Raw genomic sequence first — 15,000 nt, 5'->3', positions numbered from 1 at the left:
GTCTGTGATCTACCCTTACATGTATCCTATTTCTTCTATTCATATCACTACTTACCTTATATTCCATACTTGCCTTGTCTTATTCTTGCCTTTTCGTCTTCGACCAATTCACCTTAGCTTTGTTTTTCTCTCGTTTTTCTCTCCTTGTTTCTCCGTTTTCTCTCATGGATCCCTTCCTTCACTTTTCGTACTTTCCTGTCATTTATCAATTTAATGTGCCCATTTTTGTATAGCTTTATCCTTCATTCATTTCATGTATTCCTAGAATTAATTTAATCCCATCATACACTATTTAATAACCTTCTTTTTATTTCATGTATTCCTAAACTTATTTTCAACCCACCATACACTATTTAATGAATTAAATCAATCGAATCAAGGCTAAAATCTCAGCCAGCGCGGGAAGCCACCTGCATCGAGGGTCAAGCCAGGTCGGTCCGAGAGAGAGGCCTCCCCCCCCCTCCTATTCCAAACACCTCCAACCCCCACACCCTCCACCTCCACACCCCCAAAACCCCACCCCCACCCCATACCCCCCTCCTCCAACCCCTCCCGTCCACTAGTGATGATGATGATGATATAACAGTGATGCTAATGATAATAACAATGACAATTATTATAAGAAAACAATTACCATAATAATGACAATAATAACTATTAAGATCATAAAAAAGTTCATGAAAAGGAGACGAAAGAAAGAGATAATAAGATGGAGAAATATATATACAGCGCGACAAAAAGAGAGAAATAAAAGACCGAAAAAAGAGAGAAATAAAAAAGGAAAAAGATCCATGGTTTGAAATCCGTCTAAATAAGAAAAGGAAAAGAGATCCACGTGATAAACAAGACAGAAGGGAAGAGAATGCAATAAGAAATAAAGAAATGGAATACACCAAAATGAACCAGAAAGAAATGCAAAAAAGTAAAAATGGAGAAAAGAGAATATTAAGACATAAGAGGAACCTGAAGAATAGCGAATGGCTGACAGACGGCCAAAAAATATGAGACATACAAGAACAGAAAAAAGAAACAGTTAAGGGCCAGTGATTAAAAATACTACAGAAATAGAGAAGAGAGAAGAGAGAGAGAGAGAGAGAGAGAGAGAGAGAGAGAGAGAGAGAGAGAGAGAGAGAGAGAGAGAGAGAGAGAGAAGAGAGAAAAGAGAGAGAGAGAGAAGAGAGAAGAGAGAGAGAGAGAGAGAGAAGAGAGAAAAGAGAGAGAGAGAGAGAGAGAGAGAGAGAGAGAGAGAGAGAGAAAGAAAGAGAGAAAGAGAGAGAGAGAGAGACAGTTTTCCAACGTAAATAAAGGCATAAACTGATTCCATTAAACGAGAACTTACGGAATTTCGATGGCAGATGGAGACTAAGATGACGGGAGAATCGCCTACCACGGGTGGGGTGGGGGGGGGGGTAACAAGACTCCAAAGGGTGATGCTAAACAACCAACAAACAAATTAACCAACCCTACAAAAGACAAAATCTCCTCAGCGGAGGTAATAATACTAAAACTAATAGAAAAAAATAATTATATTTAAATTAATGGAAAGAATAATGATAATAAATATAATAAAAATAAAAATTGTAGCAATAAAGGCACATTCCACGGCGGGGGATCGAACCCGGGACCACGAATGTCATAGTCCAGCGACCTTTGCACTGGACCACCGTGGCAATTGCAACAAATGGACATGCAAATTCTTCCCCTTTTGAATACATCGTTGCCATGCAGGTGTGCCAGCGTGTGCGTGCGTGCAGGCGAGCTTGCTGTGCGTGTGGCAGAGCCGGACGAGACCACGTCGGATGTTGGAAAGAGGCGAAGAAGAAAGGCGAGAGACGAAGGAAGTGAAGGTCAGGAAAGGGGAAAAGCAGCTGCTGGAGGGACGTGTTTTTTTTTTTTTTTTTTTTTTAACGAGAATAAACCTGTGCTTTTATACTCCTTTGATTTACCTTTCCCACTGGTCCGTGATCTTAAATATATCCTATTTCTACTATTCATATCACTACTTACTTTATATTCCATCCTTGCCTTGTCTTATTCTTGCCTTTTCGTCTTCGACTAATTCACCTTAGCTATATTTCTCTCTCGTTTTTCCCTCTTTGTTTCTCCGTTTTCTCTCACGCATCCCTTCTTTCACTTTTTCGTACTTTCCACCACCCCCACCCCATACCCCCCTCCTCCAACCCCTTCCGTCTCAGAGGTGGCAGACCCTCCGGACTCTCGGCTGGCTGACTGGGGCTCCTCGTGCCGGCGCGGGTCGCCTTTGCCTCCAGGCGAGTGCTGGGGTGTCGTCTCGTTTCGGTTTGGCTTTGAGGGTTTGTGAGGAATAAATGTATGATATGGAGGCTCTGTTTATGGTGCCTTCTTGTCAGCCAGTGATGTTGGTTTGTTTTCTTTTTATTGTGACGACGGGATCACTCTTAACTTACCTGAGAATCATTGCCAATTACGCCAAACCCACCTGGACATTACCTGTCCTTGGGTGACACGCTGCCAAACCAACTTCTCTAACTCTACCAAGTTTATGATTGTCCACTAGTGATGATGATGATGATGATATAACAGTGATGCTAATGATAATAGCATTATTGATAGTTATTATAACAAAACAGCTGCCATAATAATGACAATAATAACTATTGAGATCATAAAAAAGCGTATGGAAAGGAGACGAAAGAAAGAGATAATAAGATGGAAAAGATAAATACAGCGCGACAAAGAGAGAGAAATAAAAGACCAAAAAAAAAGAAATAAAAAAAGGAAAAAAAAAATCCATGGTTTGAAAGCCGTCTAAACAGGAAAAGGAATAGAGATCCACGTGATAAGCAAGACAGAAGGGAAGAGAATGCAATAAGAAATAAAGAAATGGAATACACCAAATGAACCTGAAAGAAAGACAAAAGCAAATGGAAAAGAGAATATTAGATATAAGAGGAACTGAAGAATAAAGAATTAGCGAAAGACGGCAAAAATATGAGACATAAGAACAGAAATGAAGAACAGTTAAGGACAGTGATTGAAATACTACGAAATAGAAAGAAAGAGAGAGGAGAGAGAGAGAGAGAGAGAGAGAGAGAGAGAGAGAGAGAGAGAGAGAGAGAGAGAGAGAGAGAAAGAGAGAAAGAGAAAGAGAGAGAGATACATAGTTTTCCAACGTAAGTTTTCCATTAAACGAGAACTTACGGAATTTCGATGGCAAATGGAGACTGTAAGATGACGGGGGAATCGTCTACCACGGGTGGGGGGGGGGGGGTAACAAGATGATGCTAAACAACAACAAACAAATTAACCAACCTTACAAAAAACAAAATCTGCTTAGCGGAGGTAATAATACTAAAGCTAATAGAAAAAAAAATAACTATAATATTTGAATTAAAAGAAAGAGCAATTATAATGAATATCATAAAAACAAAAATTGTAGCAATAGAGGCACATTCCACGGCGGGGGATCGAACCCGGGACCACGAAGGTCAGAGTCCAGTGACCTTTGCACTGGACCACCGTGGCAATTGCAACAAATGGACATGGAAGTCTTCTATTTCAATCCCTCATTCGATGCAGGTGTGCCAGCGTGTGTGTGCCTGCGTGCGAGCGCGCGCGTGTGTGTGTGGCGCTTCCTGCCGCCCGTATCTGTTTCATTTTTAGATATTTTTCTTTTCTGTTAGCAAGACCATTTTTTTCAGAATTAGGCCACAGCAATTTTTTTTTCTTAAATAAGAGGCCCGCCGACATTTATTTCCAGGAAAATGAAAACAAAAAAGTGAAAATCCCAAATCTTTTTTATAATAATTATTGTGACGTCCGCGATAGAAATAGCAAAAAAATAAATAGAAATCAAATTGTCTGATTCCCTGTGTATGGCATCGTTTCTCCCATCCTCAAAACAAAAATAAAATATATTTCGCGGAAATACCATACTCTCAAATGTCATATCATGTCATGTCTATCGTGAACATTTTTATCTTAATTTCCAAAATAACAAATTCTGGTTGAAAGAATTCTTTGTTTTCACTCAACTCCTCGAAGACTTGTAGCAAGAAAGAACTGTCCTTCCTCCAGGTGGAACTGACGCAGGCCTTCGCTTCTGGTCTTTGGAAGGCAGGAGGTTCGCTTGTCTTATTCTGGAACTGCTTTTCCCTTCTTTCTCCCGCCGATATTTCATGATCACCAGACTTGCCCGATATTCAAGAAGAAGAAGAAAAAGAAAGAAAGAAAGAAAAAAAAAATGCTGTGGCCTTAGATTACAATCTTACGGTGTCTACTTTATCTACTAAATCTACTTCCGAATCTTAACACCTGGCCTGTGATACACTTGTCTTATTTTGAAACTGCCTCTCTCTCTCTCTCACTCACTCACTCACTCACTCTCTCTCTCTCTCACTCACTCACTCACTCACTCTCTCTCTCACTCACTTACTCACTCTCTCTCTCTCTCTCTCTCACTCACTCACTCACTCTCTCTCTCTCTCTCTCTCTCTCTCTCTCTCTCTCTCTCTCTCTCTCCCTCCCTCCCTCTCTCTCTCCCTCTTTCCCAGACACAAGCACCCACAGGAGCACCTGAGACGACCCAGCCGAGAGCGACGCATCCCGGGCGCAAGGAGTCGCAGGGAGAGACTGATCTCTGCTTTGATAATGTTTGTGAATTGTCAAATGGAAATGAAAGATAGACCCTCCCCCCCCCAAAAAAAAAGAAAAAAAGATCCTTGGATTGAAAGCCGTCTAAACATGAAAAAAGGAAATGACGTTCACGAAACAGAGGCGAAGATAACGTAAAAAGAAATAACAAAGAAATGGAATACACAAAATGATCCTGAAAGAAATTCAAAATTGAATGGAAAAAATATTAGATGTAAAAGGAACTAAAAAGTGATAAAAAAAGAGACATAAGAATAGAAAGGAAGAACAGTGTTAGGTCAGTTTACATGAAGGAAAAACAGGAAGAAGAGAGAGAGAGAGAGAGAGAGAGAGAGAGAGAGAGAGAGAGAGAGAGAGAGAGAGAGAGAAAGAGAGAGAGAGGGGGGGGGGGGACGTAAAATAAAGATATAAAACTGATTCTATTTAACGAGAACTTACGGAATTTCGATGGCAGATGGAGACTAAGATGACGGGGAGAATCGTCCTACCACGGGTGGGGGGGGGGGATAACCAAGATTCTGGCAAAGGGTGTTGCTAACATAGCCAAATAAACAAGCAGTGTAACCAGCCCTTCATTTAAACAAAATCTCCTTAGCGAGAGGTAATAATACTAAAATTTGATAGAAAAAGCATAATTATATTTAAATAATTAGGAGAAGAATAATGATAATAACCCCAAATAATAAAGATAAAGATTGTATAATAAAGGCACATTCCACGGCGGGGATCGAACCCGGGACCACGAAGGTCAGAAGTCCAGTGACCTTTGCACTGGACCACCGTGGCAATTGCAAATAAAATGGACATGCAAATTCTTCCTTTGAAGGTACATCGTTGCTGCATGCAGGTGTGCCAGCGTGTGAGTGCTCTGCACGCAGAGCGCGCAGCTTTTGTGTGTGTGGCGCTTCTCGCCGCCCGGCTATCTGTTTCATTTGTAGATATTTTTCTTTTCTGTTATGCAAGGCACTTCACTTTTTTCAGGAATTCAGGCCATAACAATTTTTTTCTTAAGTAGGAAAGCCACGCCGATATCTGTCTCTCTCCTCTATCTATCTCTCTCCTCTCTCTCTCTCTCTCTCTCTCTCTCTCTCTCTCTCTCTCTCTCTCTCTCTCTCTCTCTCTCTCTCTCTCTCTCTCTCTCTCCTCTCTTCTCAGCCGGAAGCGACGACGGATCCTCGGGGCAAGGGCAAAGTCGTAGTCGAGAGAGACGCGCCGTCATTAGATCGAAGAGCCGGACGAGACCCCGACGGCTGTTGGAAGGAGCCGAAGTGGACATGGGAGAGACGAAGGAAACGACGGACAGGAAGAGGGACGCAGCTGCGACGGAGAGGACGGGAGCGAAAGCTTTGGGAGAGGACGGGAGCTGAGATTAGTGACGCGGGGAAAGGGGGAGGAAAGAAAAGTGAGAGTGAAGAGGAAGGGAGAGAGAAATGTTCAGGGAAGCACAGGGGGTGGGGTGGGGGGGGAGGAGAGGATACCAAGCAGATCTACAAGAGATGAAACCGAATTAGATATAAAAAGAAATATTTTTGAGGATGACACTGTGTATGGGAAGAAGTTGCGTAGTCTGAAGAATCACTTATGTGATGATAGACAAAGGATCAAGTAGAAAAGCGTACTGAAAAGGGTGGGGGGGGGTTATAAGTTGCGTAGTTTCAGAATCCTTATACGGATGATAGACAAAGGATCCAGTAGAAAAGCACGTATGAAGAGGTGGAAAGATGGAAAAATGACAGATGGAAGAGACATCGCTGGGAGGCAAGAAGGAAACGACAGACAGGAAGGGACACAGCTGGAGACGACGGGAGCGAAGGCAACCCGAGGATGAGGAGGAAAGGATGGAAACAGAAGACATCGCTGGGAGAGACGAAGGAAACGGACGGAGGTGGTACGAAGTTGGGAGACGACGGTGAAGAGGATGTACTAAAAAAGACTCGAGATGAAACCAACTGAAGGGAGGAGGAGGAAAGGGAAACAGAAGAGGAGAGAAGGGAGAGGACAAGAGACGTACTAAAAAGACTCGAGATGAAACCAATGAAGGGAGGGGGAGGGGGGAGGGGGGATGTTTGAATTACTGAGATATAAAGAATTATCTTTGAGGATGACAATTGAAAGGTCGGGGGGGAGGGGTGATGGGTGGGGGGAGGAAGCGCTGTTATAAGTTGCTTGGTTCCGAAGAATGACGAATGCGGATGACAGTTAAAGAATCAAGTAAAAGAAAAAAAATGAAGAGTAGATTAAAGAAAGAGAATAAGATGGAGAAAGATAAACACAGCGTGACTAAAAGGAAGAGACTGATCTCTGCTTTGATAATGTTTGTGAACTGTCAAATGGAAATGAAAGATACCCCCCCCCCCCCACACACACACACACAAAAAAAAGATTCATGGTTTGAAAGCCGTCTAATCATGAAAAAAAGGAAATGAGATCCACGAAACAGATAATGTAAAAAGAAATAACAAAGAAATGGAATACACAAAATGAACCTGAAAGAAATTCGAAATTGAAAGGAAAAGAGATTATTAGATGTAAAAGGAACTAAAAAGTGATAAAAAAAAGAGACATAAGAATAGAAATGAAGAACAGTGTCAGATCAGATTACATGAAGGAAAAATAGGAAGAGAGAGAGAGAGAGAGAGAGAGAGAGAGAGAGAGAGAGAGAGAGAGAGAGAGAGAGAGAGAGAGAGAGAGAGAAAGGAGAGAGAGAGAGAGAGAGAGAGAGAGAGAGAGAAAGAAAGAGAGAAAGAGAGAGAGAGAGAGACAGTTTTCCAACGTAAATAAAGGTGAAAGCAACCGATTCCATTAAACGGAAAACTACGGAATTTCGATGGCAGATGGAGACTGAAGATGACGGGAGAATCGTCTACCACGGGGGGGGATAACAAGACTCTAAAAGGGTGATGCTAAACAACCAACAAACAAAACAATCCAACCCTACAAAAAACGAAATCTCCTCAGCGGAGAGTGTAATACTAAAACTAATAGAAAAAAAAATAATTATAATAAAAATAATCATAATATGTCTGAATTAAAGAAAAGAGAAATTATAATGAATATCATAAAAATAAAGATCACTTGCAATAAAGGCACATTCCACGGCGGGGGATCGAACCCGGGACCACGAAGGTCGGAGTCCAGTGAATTTTGCACTGGACCACCGTGGCACTAACCCAGCAATGGACATGCAATTCTTCCTTTTGAATCCATCGTTGCCATGTAGGTGTGCCAGCGTGTGCGTGCGTGCATGCGAGCGCTTGTGTGTGCGTGTGGCAGAGCCGGACGAGACCACGTCGGATGTTTGAAAGAGGTGAAGAAGAAAGGCGAGAGACGATGGAAGTGAAGGTCAGGAAAGGGGAAAAGCAGCTGCTGGAGGGACGTGTGCCTGTTTTTTTTCTTTTCTTTTCTTTTTTTTAACGAGAATAAATCTGTGCTTTTATGCTCATTTGACTTACCTTTCCCACTGGTCCCTGGTGTTAGCTTAAATATATCCTATTTCTACTATTCATTTCCCTTCGTGTTTCTCCCTTTTATCTTTTTCGTAATTTCTTGTCATTTATCTGTTTTATTGTTTTATCTTTCTTTTATTTCATGCAAGAAAGATGCAAGAGAGAGAGAGAGAGAGAGAGAGAGAGAGAGAAAGAGAAAGAGAGAGAGAGAGAGAGAGAGAGAGAGAGAGAAATAGAAAGAGAGAGAGAGAGAGTGAGAGAGAGAGAGAGAGACAGACAGACAGAGAGACAGAGAGAGAAAGGGAGAGATCGAGACAGAGACAGAGAGAAAGAGAGGTAGGGAGAGAGAGAGAGAGAGAGAGAGAGACCTAGACAGAGAGAAAGAGAGAGAGAGAGAGAGAGAGAGAGAGAGAGAGAGAGAGAGAGAGAGAGAGAGAGAGAGAGAGAGAGAGAGAGAGAGAGAGAGAGAGAGAGAGAGAGAGAGAGAGAGAGAGAGAGAGAGAGTGTGTGTGTGTCAACAGATAGATAGACAGACATATGTCAATATATCGAGGATGGATAAATATAAATGCAGACGAGATTAAGGAAATAGGGAAGGAAAACTGAATAAGTGAATAAGACACACATATAAATGTCGAAGTTAATGAATAAATAGATACAAAAAGGCAAGAGAAGGGAAGGAAAAGGACTGGAGGAAGTGTCAACAAACAGTGAAGCAGACACACAAATGAATAAATTAAGGGACATAGTAGACAGGTGAATAAATGAAGAAGCATACGAGCAAATTAGTGGAAGGGGGTAAGAAAGAGGGCAGACGGAAGGGGGAATTAATAGAAATGACAGATATGCTAATTAATATAGATATGCTATAATAACTAGCACAAGGAAAGAAGAAGTGGATAAAGAGACATGCAAATAGGCCAGTGTAGGCAGAAGAGAAAGAGGGAAAGGAAAGGGAACAGTAGATAGTGAAACAGATGGTGAAACATATAGAAGAAGAAACAGTAGATAGTAAAACCGATAGTGAAACATATAGAAGAAGAACAGTAGATGGTGAAACAGATAGTGAAACACATAGAAGAAGAACAGTGAGATGGTGAAACACATAGAAGAAGAGACAGAAGATAGTGAAACAGAATGGTAGAAACATATAGAAGAGAAAGAACAGTAGATAAGTGAAACAGATGAGTGAAACATATAGAAGAAGAACAGCATAGATAGGGAAACAGATAGTGAAACACATAGAAGAAGAACAGTAGATAAAGTGAAACACATAGATGAAGAACAGCAGATAGTGAAACAGATAGTGAAACAGCATAGAAGAAGAACAGTAGATAGTGAAACAGATAGTGAAGTATATATAGAAGAAAGAACAGTAGATAGTGAAACAGATAATGAAACATATAGAAGAAGAACAGTAGATAGTGAAAACAGATGAGTGAAACATATAGAAGAAGAACAGTAGATAGTGAAACAGATAATGAAACATATAGAAGAAAGAACAGTGTGATAGTGAAACAGATAGTGAAACACATAGAAGAAGAACAGTAGATAAAGTGAAACAGATAGTGAAACATATATAGAAGAAGAACAGTAGATGGTGAAACAGATAGTGAAACACATAGGGAAGAAGAACAGAAGATAGTGGAAACAGATAGTGAAACATATAGAAGAAGAACAGTAGATAGTGAAACAGATAATGAAACATATAGAAGAAGAACTTTATTAGATAGTGAAACAGATAGTGAAACATATAGAAGAAGAACAGTAGATGAGTGAAACAGATAATGAAACATATAGAAGAAAAAGAGACATTAGATAAGTGAAACAGATAATGAAACATATAGAAGAAGAACAGTAGATAGTGGGAAACAGATAGTGAAACATATAGAAAGAAGAACAGTAGAGATAGCGAAACAGATAATGAAACATGAGGAAGAAGAACAGTAGATAGATGAAACAGATAGTGAAACATATAGAAGAAGAACAGTAGATAGTGAAACAGATAATGAAACATATAGAAGAACAGTAGATAATTAAAGCAAATGGTGAAACACATAAGAAGAAGAACAGTAGATAGGTGAAACAGATAGTGAGAATGATATAGAAGAAGAACAGTAGATGGTGAAACAGATAGTGAAACACATAGAAGAAGAACAGAAGATAGTGAAACAGATAGTGAAACATATAGAAGAAGAACAGTAGATAGTGAAACCGATAGTGAAACACATAGAAGAAGAACAGAAGATAGTGAAACAGATAGTGAAACATATAGAAGAAGAACAGTAGATAGTGAAACCGATAGTGAAACATATAGAAGAAGAACAGTAGATAGGGAAACAGATAGTGAAACACATAGAAGAAGAACAGTAGATAGTGAAACACATAGAAGAAGAACAGAAGATAGTGAAACAGATAGTGAAACATATAGAAGAAGAACAGTAGATAGTGAAACAGATAGTGAAACATATAGAAGAAGAACAGTAGATAGGGAAACAGATAGTGAAACATATAGAAGAAGAACAGTAGATAGGGAAACAGATAGTGAAACACATAGAAGAAGAACAGTAGATAGTGAAACAGATAGTGAAACACATAGAAGAAGAACAGTAGATAGTGAAACAGATAGTGAAACATATAGAAGAAGAACAGTAGATAATGAAACAGATAGTGAAACATATAGAAGAAGAACAGTAGATAGTGAAACATAGTGAAACAGAAACTATACATGAGTGTATAGATTGGATGGACATACTAAAAAAGGGAATAGATGGATAGATGATACACATGTGAATGGGTGCACAGGGGCAGAAGGGGAGGAAAGGAATAGGAGGGAAAAATATCAGTGATAATGATAATGATGATAATGAAGATGATGAGAATAACAATAATAGTAACGTATCACAGGTTGCCAGTGGAAAGTAGTGATGATGATGATAATGAAAATGATGATGAAAATGATTATGATAATAATAACAAAAATAATAATAATAGCATAATAAGGATAATAATAATGATAATAATAACAACAATAATAATAATAGCATAATAAGGATAATAATAATGATAGAAACAACAATATTAGTAATGAGTTAGTTATCCTGCTAACCAACCAACAAACAAATAAACCAACCCTACCAAAAACAAAATGGCGGAGGAAATAATACCAAAACTAAAAGAAAAAATAATGACAACAAAAAATAATTATAACATTTTAATTAAAAGAAAGAGTAATTATAATGAATATCAGAGAAATAAAGATAATAGCAATAAAGGCACATTCCACGGCGGGGGGATCTAAACCTGGGACCACGAAGGTCAGAGTCCAGTGACCTCGGCACTGGACCACCGTGGCAATTGCAACAAATGGACATGCAATTCTTCCTTTTGAATACATCGTTGCCATGCAGGTGTACCAGCGTGTGCGTGCGTGCATGCGAGCGCTTGTGTGTGCGTGTGGCAGAGCCGGACGAGACCACGTCGGATGTTTGAAGGAGGCGAATAAGAAAGGCGAGAGACGAAGGAAGTGAAGGTCAGGAAAGGGGAAAAGCAGCTGCTGGAGGGACGTGTGCCTTTTTTTTTTTTTTTTTTTAACGAGAATAAACCTGTGCTTTTATGCTCATTTGACTTACCTTTCCCACTAGTCCGTGATCTACCCTTACATATATCCTATTTCTTCTATTCATATCACTACTTACCTTATATTCCATATTTGCCTTGTCTTATTCTTGCCTGTTCCTTCGGCTAATTTATCTTCTTTATTTTTCTCTCGTTTTTCCCTCCTTGTTTCTTCGTTTTCTCTCATGGATCCCTTCTTTCACTTTTTCGTACTTTCCTGTCATTCTTTTTAACGAGAATAAACTCCTTTGACTTACCTTTCCCACTGGTCCGTGATGTTATCTTAAATATATCCTATTTCTACTATTCATTTCCCTTCGTGTTTCTCCGTTTTATCTTTCACTTTTTCGTAATTTCTTGTCATTCATCTGTTTTATAGTTTTATTCTTTTTATTTCATGCAAGAAAGATGCAGAGAGAGAGAGAGAGAAAGAGAGAGAGAGAGAGAGAAAGAGAGAGAGAGAGAGAGAGAGATGAGAGAGAGAGAGAGAGAGAGAGAGAGAGAGAGAGAGAGAGAGAGAGAGAGAGAGAGAGAGAGAGAGACCTAGACAGAGACAGAGAGAAAGAGAGAGGAGAGAGAGAGAGAGAGAGAGTAGAGAGAGAGAGAGAGAGAGAGAGAGAGAGAGAGAGAGAGAGAGAGAGAGAGAGAGAGAGAGAGAGAGACAGAGAAAGTGAAAGAAGAAAAGAGAGGTAGGGAGAGAGAGAGAGAGAGAGAGAGAGAGAGAGAGAGAGAGAGAGAGAGAGAGAGAGAGAGAGTGAGAGAGAGAGAGAGAGAGAGTCAGCAGATAGATAGACAGACATATGTAAATATATCGAGGATGGATAAATATAAACACATACAAATTTGTAGACGAGGTTAAGGAAATAGGGAAGGAAAACTGAATAAAAATGATAAATATGATAAAAATAAATATATAAAAATGATAACAATGATAGATATGCTAATTAATATAGATATGCTATATTAACCAGCACAAAGAAAGGGAAGTAGATGAAAAGACCTACAAATAGGCCAGTGTAGGCAGAGAAAGGGGGAGAGAAGGAACAGTAGATAGTGAAACAGATAGTGAAACACATAGAAGAAGAACAGTAGATAGTGAAACAGATAGTGAAACATATAGAAGAAGAACAGTAGATAGTGAAACAGATAGTGAAACATATAGAAGAAGAACAGCAGATAGTGAAACAGATAGTGAAACATATAGAAGAAGAACAGCAGATAGTGAAACAGATAGTGAAACATATAGAAGAAGAACAGTAGATAGTGAAACAGATAGTGAAACATATAGAAGAAGAACAGTAGATAGTGAAACAGATAGTGAAACATATAGAAGAAGAACAGTAGATAGTGAAACAGATAGTGAAACATATAGAAGAAGAACAGTAGATAGTGAAACAGATAGTGAAACATATAGAAGAAGAACAGTAGATAGTGAAACATAGTGAAACAGAAACTATACATAGATGTATAGATTGATGGACATACTAAAAAGAGGGATAGATGGATAGACATACATGTAAATGGGTGCACGGGGCAGGCACGGAAAGGAATAGGAAGGAAAAATATGTGATGACAATAATGATGATGATAATGAAGATGATGAGAATAACAATAATAGTAACGCATCACAGGTTGCCAATGGAAAGTAATGCTAATGATAGTAATGGTGATGATACTGAAAATGGTGATGAAAATAATTATGATAATAATAACGATAATGATAATAATAGCATAAGGATAATAATAATGATAAAAACAACAATAATAGTAATGAGTTAGTTATCCTACTAACCAACAAACAAATAAACCAACCCAACCAAAAACAAAATCTCAGCGGAGGAAATAACACCAAAACTAAAAGAAAAAATAATGACAATAATTATAACAAAAACAAAGATTATAGCCATAAAGGCACATTCCACGGCGGGGGATCGAACCCGGGACCGCGAAGGTCAGAGTCCAGTGACCTTTGCACTGGACCACCGTGGCAATTGCAACAAATGGACATGCAATTCTTCCTTTTGAATACATCGTTGCCATGCAGGTGTGCCAGCGTGTGCGTGCGTGCATGCGAGCGCTTGTGTGTGCGTGTGGCAGAGCCGGACGAGACCACGTCGGATGTTGGAAAGAGGCGAAGAAGAAAGGCGAGAGACGAAGGAAGTGAAGGTCAGGAAAGGGGAAAAGCAGCTGCTGGAGGGACGTGTGCCTGTTTTTATTTATTTATTTATTTATTTTTTACGAGAATAAACCTGTGCTTTTATGCTCTTTTGACTTACCTTTCCCACTGGTCCGTGATCTTAACTTAAATATATCCTATTTCTACTATTCATATCACTACTTACCTTATATTCCATACTTGCCTTGTCTTATTCTTGTCTTTTCGTCTTCGACTTATTCACCCTAGCTTTATTTCTCTCTCGTTTTCCCTCCGTATTTCTCCGTTTTGCCTTTCACTTTTTCGTAATTTCCTGTCATTTATCTATTTTATAGTTTTATCTTTCTTATATTTCATGCATTCCTAGAATTACTTTAATCCCATCATACGCTATTTAATAGATTAAATTAATCGAATCAAGGCTAAAGTCTCACCCAGCGCGGGAAGCCACCTGCATCGAGGGTCAAGCCAGGTCGGTCCGAGAGAGAGGCTTTCCCCCCCCCCTCCTATTCCAAACACCTCCAACCCCCACACCTGAACACCCACCCCCACACCACCACCTCCAACCCACACACCCTCCACCTCCGCACCCCCAACCCCCCCCCCCCACCCCATACCCCCCTCCTCCAACCCCTTCCGTCTCGGAGGTGACAGACCCTTCGGACTCTCGGCTGGCTGACTGGGGCTCCTCGTGCCGGCGCGGGTCGCCTCTGCCTCCAGGCGAGTGCTGGGGTGTCGTCTCGTTTCGGTTCTGCTTTGAGGGTTTGTGCGGAATAAATGTATGATGTGGAGGATCTTTTATGATGCCTCTCAGTCAGCCAGTGATGTTGGTTTATTTTCCTTTTATTGTGACGACGGGGTCACTCTTGACTCACCTGAGAGTCATTGCCAATTAACCAAACACACCTGGACATTACCTGTCGCTGGTAATGGAAAGATAGTTTATGATTGTCCACTAGCGATGATGATGATGATAATATAACAGTGATGCTAATGATAATAACAATATTGATCATCATTATAACAAAACAACTACCATAATAACTACAATAATAACTATTAAGATCATAAAAAAGCGTATGAAAAGGAGATGAAAGAAAGAGATAATAAGATGGAGAAAGATAAATACAGCGCGACAAAGAGAGATAA

This window comes from Penaeus vannamei, chromosome 19 (genome assembly GCF_042767895.1).
Source record: "Penaeus vannamei isolate JL-2024 chromosome 19, ASM4276789v1, whole genome shotgun sequence".
Lineage (NCBI taxonomy): Eukaryota > Metazoa > Arthropoda > Malacostraca > Decapoda > Penaeidae > Penaeus > Penaeus vannamei.
This window is presented reverse-complemented; position numbering follows the sequence as displayed.